Source organism: Anabrus simplex, chromosome 3 (assembly GCF_040414725.1).
Source record: "Anabrus simplex isolate iqAnaSimp1 chromosome 3, ASM4041472v1, whole genome shotgun sequence".
NCBI classification, from domain to species: Eukaryota; Metazoa; Arthropoda; class Insecta; order Orthoptera; family Tettigoniidae; genus Anabrus; species Anabrus simplex.
The window spans coordinates 438,863,764-438,882,541 of NC_090267.1; the positions used below are offsets into that span (position 1 = coordinate 438,863,764).

The 18,778-nt window shown below is 40.2% G+C and overlaps 1 protein-coding gene across 2 annotated transcripts in view; it reads right to left on the bottom strand.

Moving 5' to 3' along the window:
• The window catches only part of Eip74EF (Ecdysone-induced protein E74), a 570,400-nt gene extending 553,649 nt beyond the window's left edge, over window positions 1-16,751 (bottom strand). For both annotated transcript variants that reach the window (XM_068226749.1, XM_067143498.2), the window contains exon 1: window positions 16,565-16,751. The gene's annotated coding sequence lies outside the window, so the exon portion shown is untranslated. The remainder of the gene's footprint in view (window positions 1-16,564) is intronic.
• Window positions 16,752-18,778: the final 2,027 nt, after the last annotated feature.

Here is an 18,778-nt window from a genome sequence, read left to right on the forward strand (position 1 = left end):
AGCAAAGTAATGAAAAATATACAGACATAAAGGAAGGTGAACACAAAATGAGCTTATCTTCAAATAATAATAATAATAATAATAATAATAATAATAATAATAATAATAATAATAATAATAATAATAATAATAATATGCTCTCACATACTGAGTGTTGACACTGTTTTAATTTGATGCCATCTAGGCTGCGTGCGAGCCGATTTCGCAGTTTCGTATTACTCTCCCAGATGGCAGAGAAACTGGAACTCTGTTGGGCGACCTTGGTCCGAGATTTAATTATTTTATCAGGTAAACACCAATTGTGTCGTCATGAACATTTTAAATATATCTTGTTCTATCCTTCTAAATTCCAACTACTGGGTTTTGAACCTGCGATCTTGTTATCTGGAAGCCAACACTCGTCCACTGATCCACAGACGGAGCTAAGTACACAATAATAATGAGGATATAATAATATGGAAGAAAATGATGTCAACAGCATTCTGTTTTTATTTCTGAAGCTAGGCGTCTTGTGTTCTAAATTCAGGAATACTGACGACTGAGTGAGAGAAAATGGCGCTACAGAAGCTGTGTTCTTGTTTACATATTTGTGCCCAGTCTCTCTTTTCAATAGCTCATTTGATATTAAATGAGGTCAGGGAACAAAAGCCTTTCTATCGCGAGAAATGGAAAATACGATGGTGTTACTTCAAAGACTCACGTTCGCGCAGACTCGGTTGTGACGCAGGAACACAAGTTTACGACGTAGAATAGGTAACCAATACCACAAACCATAGGGCAGCGCAGATCACGACTGACCTAATACTGGCGCCCGGCTAGGAGATTATGTACCACAGCAAGTGTGCACGTCAGGACTTGGTAACCTAAAAGTCAAGGAGACAAGGGCTACGTATGACTCATAAAGAGCGAGTATGCCGCTTGTCTGCAATATTATCGATATGAATAAATGTCGATACTTTTGTTTCGATATTTTAGTATCGATATTATTTTTTGTGGTATAGATCCTATGTTATGAGGTTATGACATTACTGATATCGAAAAGATAGTTAGGAAAATTAAGGAATAGTGGTATTAATTGAACAATGTGTACATGATTATAATTAATTATAACTAAGAGTAAACTTCACGAGTAATCTATTACCGTAAAAGGAAGGCACGAAATATTTTAATATAGTAAAAGGTAGTAACCTACAACAAGGAATTTTTTCCCTATATTCTTCGTCATCCATTCGTCTTATTCCTTGGCTGAATGGTCAGCGTTGATGCCTTCGCTTTAGAGGACTCCGGGTTCGATTACAGGCCGAGTCGGGGATTTTAATCGCGTCTGATTAATGCTTCTGGCTCGGAGACTGGGTGTTTGTGTTTGGCTTCATATTCAGAAAACACACTACACTACCAAACACCAGAGAAACACGCAATAGTGATTACGTCCCTTCGCAAAGGGTTGGCGTCAGGAAGGGCATCCGGCCGTAAAACAGGGCTAATTCCCTATATGTGTGACATATGAGCGCGCAGCTGTGAGCTCGCAACCGGGAGATAGTGAGTTCGAACCTCACTGTCGGCAGCCCTGAAGAATGTTTTCCGTGGTTTCCCATTTTCACAGCAGGCAAATGCTGGGGCTGTACCTTAATTAAGGTCACGGCCACTTCCTTCCCATTCCTAAGCCTTTCCTGCCCCATCGTCGCCATAAGATCCATCTGTGTCGGTGCGACGTAATGCAAAATAGCAAAAAAGTAGTAGTAGTAGTAGATTCGTCATCCATTCTGTTACCAGTGTTCGGTGCGTGTCTTGCTTAAATTTAGATGCGTGTAGGCGTTTTTACTTTGCATTTAAATCGGAAATATTCATCGCATAAATGTTTCTGCGTTCGTGTTCTCTCGTGACAGTTACTTTCAGCTGCGAAAATGGCTTCTCCGACTAACAGGCTACAGTGTGTATGTACCCGACAAAAATAGTGAAATGTCTAAACATGACAAGTTCGGCGGAAATACAACAAACTTACGATCATTATTTTGCACACGATATTTTGATCGATTGTTTTATTTTTCTTGGAACTGTTGTGATCCCAAATTTAACGTAATTCAACATCCTGCCTGAAACGGAATCCCAAGGGACCAGGTTATGAAGGTGTACTAGAAAATTTTCCATTTATTCGGGCTTGACATTTGAAAACACGTGAAACATTTTCAGAATAGAATATATAAAATATGTACGTTTCCTTACAGGTATAATAATAATAATAATAATAATAATAATAATAATAATAATAATAATAATAATAATCACATGAAATGAAATGAAATGAAAACCTACAACCTGTTTTGCAGTCATTGACCGGGTCAGGGATGGAATGAATGAAGCCCCATCTTGCGGTGAAGATAGGAACTGTGCCGGCTGCCGAGGCCTGTCGCACTCCTCTGGGGCAATGATTAATGACTGACAGATGAAATGATATTGGAGTGTGTTGCTGGAATGAACAAGGACAGGAAAAACCGGAGTACCCGGAGAAAAATCTGCCCCGCCTCCGCTTTGTGCAGCACAAATCTCACATGGAGTGACCGGGATTTGAACCACGGAACCCAGCGATGAGAGACCGGCGCGCCGCCGCCTGAGCCACGGAGGCTTCACAGTAAAAAGTAATAAACAAAATTTTAATTGACAGGTTAGTCGGAAAATATCTGCCATTCCTAGTCTAGCCTAGAGGATTCGTTGCGTTGAACACACGTCATCTGGCAATCTGCAGGCCTTCAGGTTGAGCAGCAGTCACTTGGTACGCCAAACCCAATCAGCGCACCATCGGTTTGTTTTAGGGACGTAAAACCAACAACATTCAAAATAAACTTCAGAACACGTTTGCAGCTTGCACAACATTCCAGAGTCTCGTAAAATTTATAGCACTTAAGGGTACGTTAAGACAGACGATTATAGATTGTTTATTATCAGTCTCCAGAATCGAGACAGTGGCCTATCAGTCAGTGAGAGGAGACCGTGGTAAGCAGAGGAGTAATGAGTTGGTGAACTACCTGTTGCTGAGCGCAAGGGTGTAGATAGACGTGCACGAGTGAAACGGACTGCCACAGCTTCCGAGGGCATACCAGGCGCAAGGTACCATGACGTCATCTGTAGTTCCAGGGTCGCAGCTGGTGGAGCCTTACTTCGTTCGGATGTCGTTTGAGGGATCTCAGAACATATCCAGGGCTGCATTACCCAATAATAAGCAGAGTAGGCTGCCGCCGCTCTGATAGGTGCCGAAGTCAGCAAGATCAAATTTAGATCCCATTATTTGGCTGAGTGAACTGCAGATTTTACGAACAAATTTGCGAGTAATTTCCGAATTTACAATGGCAAGCCGAGTTTCTTTAAAATAATGACTGTCTTGCGAGAAACACTTGTCTTTCATGCAGTTCTTGAAGCATGTAGTCCGACACCTGTCACCATAGCTGACACTTAAGAATGTCCCCAGTGACCGGTTTTACTGTCCATATTTCCTTCGTTGTCATACAGCCTCATTTTTTTCTGAAACCAAGTGCAATCAATATTTCCAAATGTCATGAATGAGGTTTTTTTTCACAAGTTGCTTTACGTCGCACCGACACATATAGGTCTTATGGCGACGATGCGACAGGAAAGGGCTAGGAGTGGGAAGGACCATGACCTTAATAGGTACAGCTCCAGCATTTTCCTGGTATGAAAATGGGTAACCACGGAAAACGATCTTCAGAGCTGTCGACAGTGGGGATCGAATCCACTGTCTCCCGAATGAAAACTCACAGCTGCGCGATCCTAACTGCACGATCAGTTTCTCAGGATCATCATCGTGAACTTCGCGATGAGCAGGCAGCCATATGGTGTCAAATTCAAATCCCTGCACACGGTAGCTAAGGCCATAGATTATTCGAATACTACTACTACTATTATTATTATTATTATTATTATTATTATTATTATTATCTTCCAATTAATTATTTCTGGGAATATTACTTCTACCGTAATTAAAATGAAAACATAAACCTGTTTTCCAGTCATTGACCGGGTCAGGGATGTAATGAATGAAACATATGTAGGCTGTTATTACAATGAGGTCGCCACTCCCAAGGTGATTTATTAATGAGTGATAAATGCTATGAAATGATAATGGAGAGTGTTGCTGGAATGAAAGATGACAGGGAAAACCGGAGTACCCGGAGCAAAACCTGTCCCGCCTCCGCTTTGTCCAGCACAAATCTCACATGGAGTCACCAGGATTTGAACCACGTCTACCGTAATATTACACACAATAAAATTTATAGAATTCTTAAATTCTTTTGTTTCTAATAAGCTACATAGTTACTGTAAAAGCTATAATAATGGAAATTTTCAGCAATTTAGATATCTGAGCCAAGTATATAGCTGACATGGGAGTATTTGATTACTGTTAGTACTGACTAGGCAGAAATAGATCTTACTGACACGAGTAACAAGATACTCTAGCCCACGCTATAGTTTTGCTGTGAGATTTGTATAAACAGTAGGAGTACGGCCTATTAGAACCCCTTGAATTCATGTTACTCTCGCTACATTACGCAAGAGGAGTTAGATGACACTTCCTACTAGCGAAATTAGTTTGCATTCTAATCTATAACTACCTAAACATCTGAACTCTACTCTCTCTCTCTCTCTCTCTCTCTCTCTCTCTCTTCTGCTGCCATCCACCTTCGCTACTTGGCATTACCGTTGCAGTTGTACAATAACCAACTCGACAACGACGGGTACAACAGCCAGTAATATTTTCATAATATATATTTGAAAAAAGATACACGTAAATTTCTACGCAACATAGTAAAGCATAGAATCATGGTTATATTTTTGGGCTTACACAACGAGAGGTTGAGTACAGATTCCTTGGTTGTTCCCCCTCTTAGTAGCCTCTTTCGACGTACAGATAATGAATGCATCCTATGACTCCACCGGCAGAGGAGATAAGGAGCTCCGATACATCGAAAGAAATATGTAGCATCACGATCAACGTCTAATAATATGGCAGCTGATCCAGCACACAACATTCCCAGACCATGTCACAAGAGAGCCCCACCTATCAAGATCTACGTCCAACCAAATGATTGCCTATTTAGCGCACAATTTTATGGACATAAACATTCTCAAGATACGTATTAGGAGAAAAATTCTACTGCCTTCGGTGACATGACCTAAACGAAACGCCAGTCAAAGACAATGGAAACAGGTTTAAGACACAGCGCCATTTGTACCTACAGTACTGTATAGAGAAGGCAGAGTTCTAGCTTCCGGTAATAACGTGAGAAAGAAGATAACGAAGACTTAGTATACAGAAAATAGATGACGGACACTGGTTGCCTGGTTGCCTGTCTATGCTAAACTGATCACTAATTCCAGATATAAAATAAATAAATAAATAAAAAAATAAATAAATAAATAAATAAATAAATAAATAAATAAATAAATAAATAAATAAATAAATTAGCCGTGTGAATCCCCTAAGGGCTATGGCCTCCTGTAATGCAGGGACAGTGCTCAGTTTAGCTCATCAGGTGAGCAGGTCCTGAAGACCATTATTATATTGGTTAATCTGTAGTTTGTTTCATGATAACGTATTACGCATATTGTACACTTGTGTACTCTCGCCCCCGAGTGAATGCAATGGTGTTTTTCTGGATCAACAATTCGCGAGAACGCACTGTTGCATTAATGACACGTGTACACTTTTTTTCCCCAGGGAGGGTTTAGGTTCCTTCTAGGTGAAAGCGTAAACTTGCACTCTTCGTTCTTGCATAGCTTCTTCTCCGAATGTTGTAGACGTTTCTTGTAATTTCTTGATCTTATCCTCCGTTGAAATTCTCTTGGCATACATTACAGGTGCATGTCCTCCTTCCACTATGTGTTCCGTGATGAGTTATCATATCACTACTTCATGCAGACGTCTGTCTGTTTGACATTCGTCTTGCTATTCTCCCGAGTGCTCAGGAGATGACCATCACGTCGAGGCGTACAATTGTATGTTGTATATATACTCCCCAGCCAAAAAGCATATCCGTTCATTGCTGCAGTTCAGTAGTTTACATTTCCTGCTACCAATAGTAAGGTAAGGTAAGGTAAGGGCTGTTCTGCCCGAAGGCAGGTCCGAACCTCCGCAGAGGTGTTCCTGAGCCGGAGTTTACGTGCGGTAGGGGGGCCAGTTCCTTTCCGCTCCTCCATTCCCTTACCCCCCACCAACAGCGCGTGGCAATCCTGACCACGCCCAATGTTGCTTAACTTCGGAGATCTCACGGGATCCGGTGTTTCAACATGGCTACGGCCGTTGGCACCAATTGTAAGAATAATATATTATTTCAGTAGTATAGATCCCTTTTGCGGCGCTCACAAGTAACCGATCGTGGCAAATTAGCATTCAAAAGAAAGAGAATAGACATTATTAGTGATGAATTACCCTCTCATTTCATAAATATCGAAAATTTCTTTAAAACATGAGTTTAAAAAATTGTACGAAGTGTGCGATTTGCAAATACTGCTGCTGTAGGAAAATACGCGCCATCATTGCTGTCCACTTCACATTTTGGCCGTTGGGAGGCCTGTTTTATGTCATTATAATGTGCTGTAATTATCAGTTAAGAAAAGAATGAGAGTAAAACCTAAAATTACTTCCGGAACATTCGTCAGTATAATAATGCACTTGCATTTGCTTCCGTTCAAGTGGATACCATAAATGTTTAAAAAATCAAAGATTACATTAAGTGGTAAGTAAGACTGTCTAATATTGTACTGATTTGTGTATTCCTTAGTTCACCAGTAGAACTCCACCACATACTTAATGAACATGCAAGATTTCTCGCACGGGTCCCCTAGTAATAAATTAATTTTACTTCACCGTTTGGTGCAGTTATTTAGATAACATTATATGACAGTTTTAAGCATTTAATTTTATTTATCTTGTATCAACAGTATTGCGTACCTGTCCCTAGTATTTAGTTTTTATAGAATTACTATGTCTTGCTTTCATTTATATATATTGAATGTTATTATTAAAAGTGGTTAACTGTAAGAGGGGGAAGTGAGCCTTAACTTCGAAATAAATAAATAAATAAATAAATAAATAAATAAATAAATAAATAAATAAATAAATAAATAAATAAATAAATAAATAAATAATCGTGAAACAAATACAAAAAACGCATGCTTACTTATCTTCTTGTCATATTCTCCACATCCTTGCCATTAACTAGTGATTTCATGTCTACCGCACGTCCATTTGGCCTTTAAGGAAGATGTCTAGAATGTCGTCGTCTTCCCAACACGAGGATGGACTAGTAACATGCCACTACTCTGTACCATGGATCAGGCGCACTTGTTAAGTCGCTCGCGTCTGTGTTCGAGGTTACGGCATGGAATGCCACACACACCTGTCGGTAGATTTACTGACACTCAAAAGAACCTCGTTTCAGGGAAAAGTACCGGCATGCCGGTCCCTCTTACAATTTATAGTGCCGGGATGAGTAGCTCAGAAGGTAGAGCGCAGGCATTCTGACTCCAAGTTGGCATGTTCGATCCCCGCTCAGTCCGGTGGTATAATAATAATAATAATAATAATAATAATAATAATAATAATAATAATAATAATAATAATGTTACTGAATTTACATCCCATTAACTAAATTTACGGTTTTCGGAGATGCTGAGGTGTCGGAATTTTGTATCACAGGAGTTCTTTCACGTGCCAGTAAATCTATCGACACGAGACTGGTGTATTTCAGCACCTTCAAATACCACCGGACTGAGTCAGGATCGAACCTGCCACGTTGTGGTCAGAAGGCCAGCGCCGCAATCATCTGAGCTACTCAGCTCGGCTCAGATGGTATTTAAAGGTGCTCAAACGCGCCAGCCTCATGTCGATAGATTTACCGGTATGTAAAAGAGCTTGTGCGGGACTAAATTCCGTCACTTCATTGTCCCCGAAAACCGTAAAAATAGTTAGTTGGACGTAAGTAACATTATTATTATTATTATTATTATTACTATTTATGTATTTAGGATAGTTCCAACCTCCTATGGGTTACGATTACACAACTTCCTTGACTGTTGTTCTCTCTTCTTTCGCCAATACTCCATTCTCTGGCTCGCTTTTGCTTGTTCCTCATCCGAGAACACCCTTCTTGTTCTCCTGGGTTTCTCTACGAACAGATCCGTCACCTCCGCAGTTTTCCTTCTGAACACTGTTCTGTTTGTAATACCTCCCTCCTCAATGCCATATTTTTTTTTAAGATCCTCATGAACTTCTTTCAGCCATGGTACTTGGGTCTTTCTTCTTTCCTGAAAGAGGAGGTCGAGGATCTTATTTGCAAGGCGTTCCGGTCCCGTTCTTCTCAGGTGTCCATAGAAAGTCAGTCGCCTTTTTCGTATCGAGCTTGAAATATTCTCGCATTTTTATACAGCTCTCGATTTGATCTCAAACGGAAGGTAAACTTATTTCCTGTTGCTTTCCTGGGTCTCAGAATTTTCTTCAGAAATTTAAGCTCTTTCTTTTCTATTTTGCCCTTCTGGCAATTCTCCCTGCTACATAGAGGCATTCAGGTTTCACCACGATATTACAGTGCGAGTTTGGCTTGATAGGAGAGGGATTACTACTATTGTTATTCTTATTATCATCATCATCATTATTATTGTATAAATTTAAGGAATATTATGAAATATTATACGTTCAACTCGTTGGCTGAATGGTCACAGTTCAATTCCGGGTTCAATTTTAACTTAGTAAAGTTGGGAAACTGTGTGACACCATGATAATACCACTACAAAGACTACGTCATGAACCGTTATCATATTTACGACAGTAAAGAAAGCGATATATCTGCATAACCTGTAGAGCTGCTTTGTGTACGAACACGGAACCAGATCGAACCTATGGTTTCTTTTGGATAGTTAGGTCCCGTCATTAAAAGTCACTTTATATTCGTTTCTAGTCGATATAGAAACAATTTCAGCGAAGGCAATAAAAGTGAGTTTATTTAACGGCGTTTTAGACCGAAAGCGAGGCAAATCCATTTATTAACAATATTTTAACGAACCAGAGCGACAGTATTAGAATTCTTGGTTTGTCGTCGGTAAATCACTAAAAAATTGCCTTCATTTTATTACTATTTTTAGTTTGTTTGTAGCTCACCTGGAAGCTAATCATCCTAAACTGTGAGATCGAATCATCACCCACACTGCAGACACTGAAGTATAAGAGACTTGTGCAAGCGCTTTTATTATTAAAGGAACTGTTTCATGATTTACCTATACGTAAAAGAACACCTGCGGGACAAAATCCCGCCACCTTATTGTGCCCGGATCCGTAAAAGTATTTTGTAGGACGTAAGACAAATAAAATAGTAGGAATAATAATAATAATAATAATAATAATAATAATAATAATAATAATAATAATAAATTTGACACCAAATATTGGTACATATTTCTCGATAACAAGTACATGATTTGGAGGAGGTGTGATGAATTTGTTTGTACCTGTCAGTCAATCGCTCAATTCTATTAGCGCCTCAACACTCCTGTTTTGTCATTAAGGTAGTAGCAGAAGTTTACAGCATAACATTTTCATCTCTCTGTACGTAGACTGCCTTGGGGACGCGAGAGCCGATTGGCAGTGTACGAGCTTCTAATTAAGGTGGCCACAAATCGAATCCCGACTAATATATGAGGCATTACTGAAATGAAAAATAGTCCGGATTCGACGTATAACTGGAATTCTCTGGCTATGATCACAATATCAACAGTCTCGTAGGACTAAACGCTTGTTCGCTTGCTTTAAAACAAATGTTACTCTATAGTTTGTCTGCAATCAAAGCAGCGACATTATCCACTTAGGTAAGTACTTGAAGCTGAAAGCTCCAACAGATACGGGAAGGGGTTAAACCTGGGCTCTCTTCGTGAGAATTATTGGTCGTAAGATGTCTAATCTTTGACCTCCTCGTACACTCAAACTACACCCAATGTGGAGTGAGTCCTTCCCAAGTATTACCAAGTTTGTATTTCCAGAGGTGACGTCACAGGTGGGTTTTGTAACAATTCGCGCTCTAGACCTACTAGAACTGTTAGTCGGCCAAGATCCGTTGGGAAACATGACCTCGGTGGCTCAGCGATGGTGTATGGTCCCCAAGTGCAGCCAAGGACACGGCCTCGCTGCAAAAATTTAATATTCCACAACTACTAGAAACTAGCCTTCACGCTGCATCACGGAGAGACTTGGAGCCACACGATACTCCATGACAATATTGTTTCTGATAACTATGTTCCGTAGTCTTGTTGTTGCTGATGAGACCAAGCGTTTACCATGCAGTACCTCTTTCTACAGTAGTATAGGCTTTCACGGACCGACCTCAGTCTCATCCTTGGCTTTGACAATATGAAAGTGACCGAGGTGTGAGCGATGCCAGTAAAGTCAATCCTCATGCATACACCTAGCAGTAAAATACAACACAATACCCATCGTTGAACTACTATACATGACAAAACCAGAGTGCCATACATTCTGGACTATCCAGTTCCTCTACCATTCCTAGTAAAAAAAAAACTGCTTTTTTTTAATTGGTCGTTCCAAGTTCGGGTACCAAACAGTAGAAATTCTACCTATTTAAAAAACTTTAGATCTAATTACCGAAATTATTTATTTTTATTTTTTTACAATTTGCTATACGTCGCACCGACACAGAACTACGATGGGAGAGGAAAGGGCTAGGAATGGGAAAGAAGCGACCGTGGCTTTGCTTGAGGTACAGACCCAGCATTTGCCTGGTGTGAAAATGGGAAACCACGGAATACCATCTTCAGGGCTGACGACAGTGGCGTTCACTATCACCCGAATGGAAGGTGATAGCTACTTGACCCAAACCGCACAGCTACTTGCTCGGTAAACTCTAGAATTACCTGAGTGAATGACGTATGACTGTGTGAATAGATGGCTATAGTTGTTCCTAAGATTTTATACTACAGTGTACACTTACGTTAGTTAAATTAATTACGCTACGTTTGTAATATAATATTATTATCATAGTTAAGTTTAATTTTTGTTTCTAATATATCTTAATATTATTTTTATATTGTGGTTAAGTGTAAGTGAGGGCCGGCAACCATAACTTCGCCATCAGTTTAGACATTAATAATAATAATAATAATAATAATAATAATAATAATAATAATAATAATAATAATAATAATAGCCCTTACAACAAAATTCTACAGTCATACACATCACACGAACCTACTAATTCGACAACTAGGAAAATACCAACCGCACGGACAAGGCAAGCTAAAAAGACGCCCAAAATACATACTAATACTAAAAAACACCCTCCAAAACTCATAATAAGCTAATCTCGCACACTACCTCACTATAAGCCTAATACAACGAAACATCTCAAACCAAGCCAAGGCCTACTAACACAAGGACCGTTTTTACATCCTCAGCTTCCCCACTCCCACTTCTTAGATAATAAAATCAACCTAAAACCTACTGGCAACAAAATTACGTATGCTCCCCCTCCCCACCCCTCCCTATAGACCTTATAATATCTCATCTTAAATTGCTGATCGATATTACCACCTACGGACAACTTATTTTACAAATAAGTACCACAAGACGTCGGCCGTATAATCCCAGCTACATGTCTCTGCAACATTAGGCGTGGTCAGCATCTGGATGGGTAACCACCCAGTATACCACATACTGCCGATCTCATATAAACAGTATAGATCAACACTAAATAAATTAATATGCACTTTAAAAATATAAAAAAGCAACTACATTCTCTTAAAGAATATTCTGATTTATTTAAATCTCTACGATAGGATAATACAAATAAGTCAACCTAATTAACCACAATCTAAATAAAAATAACCACTAAATCACTGGGTGAAGAGCGATTGAATTCGCACTGGCACCAGTACAAATCTACATCTCTCCCCCCTGGGCTTGGCAGACTGATATGGCACAGCAACTTCTGGATCGCTGAGGAAAGCAACGGGAAACTATCTCATTCCTCATTCCCCAGTATGCCCGTTTGGTGACACCTAGGCCGTCTACGACAGTTGATGGCGGAATTATTGAGGATCAAATCAGCCTTCGGTCTGAATACTCAACATACAGTCTTATTCTAGCTCTTGTTACAGAAAGTGATCTATCTCTTCTTCCAGTGAGGAGCATCTTCAAAATATAATTAGGGTAATAAACCACATGTCCACCTCCGTAGATCAGTGGTCTGCGATGTTCTAACTCATTAGAGAATGCCGGATTTTTGAAGGGCTGAAATAAGCCCAATCGAAGTTCCAAATCATAGTGCCGGTATGTAAAGGTACGTAGCCTAAGTGGGGCTTCTACAGATTTCCCCGAAATTGAAATATTTCGTCCTTTTACACAGAAAAAAGCGCGATTAATAATATTCCAGCTTAGAACTCTGACCAGAAATGCTGTGATCTAAGGTTCATTATTGCATGAACTAGCGATACATGTACTGCGGGTCAGTATTTTTCTCCTGAACATTGTCACATAACGGTATTTCGAGGCGCAACGAAGGTTTTACTTTTCTCAAACAATCAGTTAGGGATAAGTATGTGTAAAATTAACAGTTATTCCAAGATTATTTAGATGGGTACCTATCTACCTAAAACTTACATCAGTGTGTCCTAAGGAATTCTTGAGATGCGTATCATAATTAATTCTTGAGATGCAGGAGCTACTCTGGTTCATTTTGGGTTTCGGCTGGGTTTTAGAGCTCTTAAATACCCTTTCTAAAGCACAAGATTTTTTAAAACAAAACCGTCCGAAGATTTAAAATGTCATGCCCCTCTCCCTTCTAATTTTAAATTCAAACTTGTAGTTTTATGTGAATAGTGTCCGACTCATTGGCTGAATGGTCAGCGTTGAGGCCTTCGGTTCAGAGGGTCCCGGATTCTATTCCCAGCCGAGTCGGGAATTTTAATGGTGTTTGATTAATTCTTCTGACTCGGGGACTGGGTGCTTGTGTTTGTTCCAACATTTTCCTCTTCATATTCAGACAACACACTACATTACCAACCACCACAGAAACACCCAATAGTGATTACATCCTTCCATACAAGGTTGGCGTCAGGAAGGGCATTCGGCCGTAAAACAGGGCCAAATCGACATGTGCTACACAGTTCGCACCCGCGACCCCACATGTGTGGGAAAGCGGTAGAAGAAGTTTTATGTGAATAGTGATAATGATAACAGCTTCGGGATCTCCTGTTTTTACGAGTAGGTCACACTGACGTCTCTATTTTTTTTAAATTTCACAAGATTTGGTCAGGATTCGAAATATATATTTATTCACACTTATGTCGATGACGTGATAGTGGCCTTAATTAACCTACAGGCCCTGCATTTGCCTGGTGTGAGAATGGGAAACCACGGAAAACCATCTTCAGGTCTGCCGACTGTGGGGTTCGAACCCACTATCTGCCCGATGCAAGCTCACAGGTGCGCGCCCCTAACCGCACGGCCAACTCGTCCGGTGAATTCGAAATAAGACCACCTTGGCGAGAGGATACTCGTGATGTCAATCGGCTAGTACGCTCGTATATTTTTAGGTGTGCATATTCTCATCTTCCGTGAATGAGCACTGGGCCTATATATAGCATGTTACACCAAACTACTTAATTTATTGTGTCATAATGTTATATGTTTTACGACCGTCTAATTTCCTACTCTTACCGTTTTCGAAGACGCCTTTCGTTTAGTATAGGGCTACGTCATTTTCCATCGCGGTATGGTATAATTTTCCATCTAATATGTAATTATGTTAGTTTTCTCAGTAAACAAACCGCATATTTTCAAGTGCCACAGGTGTTTGATCTTGAAGTTAGGGGTGTTTTACAATCAATGAATTTAGGTGTTCTATGTGTGAATCCCAATGCCGTACTAGGATTAAGACGTTTTGGAAGTCACTTTTCCCCGTAACGTGAAAAATCACTTGCACGATTGAAGTCAACATTGAGTAAACCTAGACTGGACCTTAGACCATAGTGAGTGGAAGAAAAAAGACGCTCGCACAGAGAAAACGTTAAGAAACGAACCACCCAGCTTCGGTACGGTGGTCAGCTTGTGGTACGTGCCACAGCAAGCGTAGCTATGAAAGAGCGTATGAATGAAATACATGCACATTGTATGATATTATAAATCACTAAGTAATTAAACTGTCAACCTATTTTCGCCACGGGAAAGGAATGTTTGGAATAATTACTCTCTTTCACAGGTAAACATCTCATATTAAGTTCCCCTATTCGGTTTGTCGACAGCAAACTTAAGTCCGTATTTCTTTAAGGAACAGTAACATATATGTACAGCGTGTATGTATGTCTGCCCTTTAGCTCCGTTTCCCAGCATCAATGTACAGTATATTTTAGAGTAATTATTCACATCAGAATTCCGTTAAAACAAACGGTAGATATAATTATTATATTTCCTTGAGTGGTTAGGAAGAAAACCCACAATGTAAAATATCATTGAAGATGTCCTCTAAGTTGATAAGGCACGACGAGAACAATAATATATAACAACATTAATGGCACTGTTCGTTCACCGTAGAATTTCACTTAAAACATACTGTAGTCAGGTAGATTATTATTAGCATTTGTAGCTAATCACCGGCAAAATGTTATTTTATTCCGAAACTGAAAAGAGTTCATATAAGTTCATACTGGATTTCCGCCAACAATGGGCCACGTAGATAACTCTTCGTGATTTCTAGGTGTAAATCCCAATGCTGTTGTAGGAACTGAAGATGTTCTAGGAATTGTTGAGACAGGTACACAAATCATATTCGACTTCAAGCCCCTCCAGTCTCCTAGGTCTGCCATAACAAAACGGATAGTACATTTTTTGTTAAATATTCACCTTCAAATTCTGTTGAAAACGGTAGATTGATCTATTGGTATTTTTCTTATATTTTCTTGTGTCAAAGAAAAAAATCACTACGTTAAACCTCACTAAAGATAACGAAATAATCAGATGTTGCTACAAGAATACGAGCCTGTATCTGCTAGAAGTCTCCTATTGTCATATGCAAATATTAATATTAAAAGAGAGACAGATAATATTAATCACACAATAATTAGCTTTACGTCGCACCGAGACTGATAGGTCTTATGGCGAGGGTGTGCTAGGAAAGAGCTAGGAGCGGGAAGGAAGCGACCGTGGCCTTAATTAAGGCACAGCTCCAACATTTGCTTGATGTGAAAATGAGAAACCACGGAAAACCATCTTCAGGATTACCGACACTGGGGTTTGAACCCATTCTTCCGAATCAAAGCTGACAGCTGCGTGACCTCGGTGAACAAAATTATTCGCCTAGAAATTTCTCTAAAATCAGACTGTATACAGAAGATACCGTACGCATTATATTTTTAATTTTAAGGAAGTTAAATTGCTATGTAGAGCCTAACTTAATTTCTCTTAAACCTTGTTGGGACTGGGATACGAGCCACGTCCGACTAGAATTCCCCTAGACACTCATGTAAGTTATTTTAAAAATATACACGTTGAAGTTCTTCAGTGTGTCAAAACACGTAATATTAACTCTTTGAACACTTGTAACATACCTGTTAAAAAACTGTCAGTAACATAATTAAAGATGTTTCGTTCTTCAAAAGCATCCTCAGGTTTATCAAATCGCTGTTAACCACGCGAGTGCAGTATATCTACAATATCGTTTACGTTGCGTAAACCTGTCAGTGACTCAACGCAACGTAAACAATATTGCGCATATATTACGCATGGTTAACAGTGATTTGATACAACCTGAGGATGTTCTTGTAAGACGAAACATGATATTCTGTTACTAATAATTTTCTTTACAGGAATGTTAGTGTTTCTGTTAAGTGTTGTATTTCGTATCCCGAAATATTAAAATAAAAACAATTGATTTAAAATATTCTTGTATTTCCTTATGGCAAAGAAAAAATATCCCTACGTAAAACTTTAATATGATGTTCTCAGTTGTTGAAATAGGGGATACAAACCACGATCAACTAGAAGACACACAGTGGATATTTTTTTAAGCACTAAGTGTTACAATTATTCACACTGGAATTCCACTAAAACTTTCTCTAGAAGATCGATTTTATTATTATTAAATTTTCTTATGCTAATAAAGACAAATCTCTACGTAAAAATCACTGAAAATATTTGCTCAGCTGTTAAAGCAGGGGATACGAACTACGATCAGTTAGAAAGAAGTCTGCCACCTAAATATATTGTTTTAAGCAATAACATGATGAATAATGCGAATTCCACTGAAACTGGCTGCAGAGGATTGATTGAAAAAAATATTCTCACAGTGCCTTGTGCTAGAGAAGAAACATCTCTACGTAAAACATCACGATCTACTAGAAGTTCCCTATTCTACCGAGTGAGCTGGCACACAGTTTGCTGAAGAGAGGAGATTCGGACCGCAGCGCAGTGCAGTGCCTGTTTCGCGGGCTGGAGTGTAGGTGAACAAACTCGATGACCCGGCAGCGAGGAGCAACCTCTGCCGGTACTTACCTCATGTATGGTAATCCAATTGGGAATGAATAATCCACAAATATCCACACAGAGAAACAGTTAAAGTGTTGATCAGCACTAAACACTTGACACTTGTTATTTGTATTACATGTTTGATAAAGAAAGGTTTGAGCACTGATTCACTTTCACAGCGACACTTCACTCGTACAGCACACAGTAAGCACACGCGCACACACGAGGTTCTAGTGTCAGTAACGAAATGGAAGGTTCACTTTCTCGTGCAGCAAGCGGCCGTGGCTAGGAGGGGAGAGCGCGGAGTGGGGGAGTAAATAAGAAGGCCACACACCTTCCCCTCTATTGGCCTCATTTCTCTCCTTCAAGTGCACGGCTCTAACACTATTCGCCACTGCAGTAGGATCAGGAAGAAGGAACACCTGGCAGGTTCTGTGTTCGACTACCACAAGTAGACTCGGAAGTCAAGCTGAGGTCGCGCTGCGGAGGGCAATAGGCAGTATTAGTGCGTCGAGGGTAGAAGCTGGAAGGTGGTGAAATATGCCCTTTTTTTGGGCCGTGAAAAACCATCAAAAATTCGCATTTCTTTGAATATAGTGACTTTCCTGAAGCACGTTTGGTGGCCATGATCGTTAAGACGTTGAAGTATAAACGGTCTGACGCCGTGGTTAGTCGGTTCGAGTCCCCTTGGTCGAAAATATTTTTACCATCAGAATGTTGGCTGGCAGGGGGGGGGGGGGGTAGTGGTATACAATTTCGAATCACTAGATTAATCCTGGATTAAATTCAAACCTCTCCGTAGTGCTCATATGGAGTAAGGGCTAATGACGCTATTCATAGTGGTTCGTCCGTCGGATGAAGACGTTAAGCGTTGGGCAGATCCCTTGGTGCTATTCGACAGGAATAGGCTATGTACTGGCACCGTTTCCAGCATCATATTTCACGTCATTCATTTAATCTCATTAACTCCTCTAATGAGCTTGACGTCAGGAAGGGCATTCGGTCATAAAAACCCGCCAAAACAGATTCATCCTACCTCATAGCCGATCCTGTACAGAAACGGGACATGGGCTGGACAAAGTAATTTTCCTGAACCCAAAAATATAAAATAATAAATGTATGTTTCTGCAACGGAAGTGAATTTCGAATGGTTATTTAAATGTAGTCCGCCTCTGTGGTGTAGTTGTTAGTGTGATTAGCTGCCACCGCCGGAGGCCTGCGTTCGATTCCCGGCTCTGCCACGAAATTTGAAAAGTGGTTTGAGAGCTGGAACAGGTTCCACTCAGCTTCGGGAGGTCAACTGAGTAGAGGGTGCTTCGATTCCCAACTCAGCCATCCTCGAAGTGGTTTTCCGTGTTTCCCACTTATCCTCCAGGCAAATGCCTGGATGGTACCTAACTTAAGGTCCCTCTTCCTTGTCTATCCCTTCCAATCTTCCCATCCCCCCGACAAGGCCCCTGTTCAGCATAGCAGGTGAGGCCACCTGGGTGAGGTACTGGTCCTACCCCAGTTGTATACCGACCAAATGTCTCACGCTCCAGGACATTGCCCTTGGGGTGGTAAAGGTGGGATCCCTCGCTGAGTCTTGGGGGAAAACCAAACCTAGAGGGTAAAGGAATTTTTAAAAAATGTAGCGGCAAAACTACCATTCCCCTTCAGCTGTTAGGTAACATCCAAAAATGATATTTTAAAAATATGTTCTTACAATCCATAAATACAATTCTTTAACTGCCTAAAAGCTACAAGGAATAGGGCCTAGTTGTAAATATATATACTCTCACATTGTAACCCCCCCCCCCAAATATTATTATTGCACCAGCAATTTCTTAATATTTGAGGGGAAAATATCTGGTACTGCAGCCACTACAGTTTTATTTATTTATTTATTTATTTATTTATTTATTTATTTATTGCTATTTGTTTTACGTTGCACCGCCACGGAAAGGTCTTATGGTGACGATAAGAATGGAAAGGAAGCTGCCGCCGTGATCTGAAGGTGCAGCTTCAGCATTTGCTTGTTGTAAAAATGGGAAACCACAGAAAACCATGTTCAGGGCTGCCCACGGCGGAATTCGAACCCACCATCTCCCGAATGCAAGCAAACAGCTTCGTGACCCTGAAATGAAATGGCGTATGTCTTAGTGCTGGGAGGTGTCTGACGACTTCGGCTCGCCAGGTGCAGGTCTTTTGATTTGACACCTGTAGGCGACCTGCGCATCGTGAGGAGGATGAAATGATGAT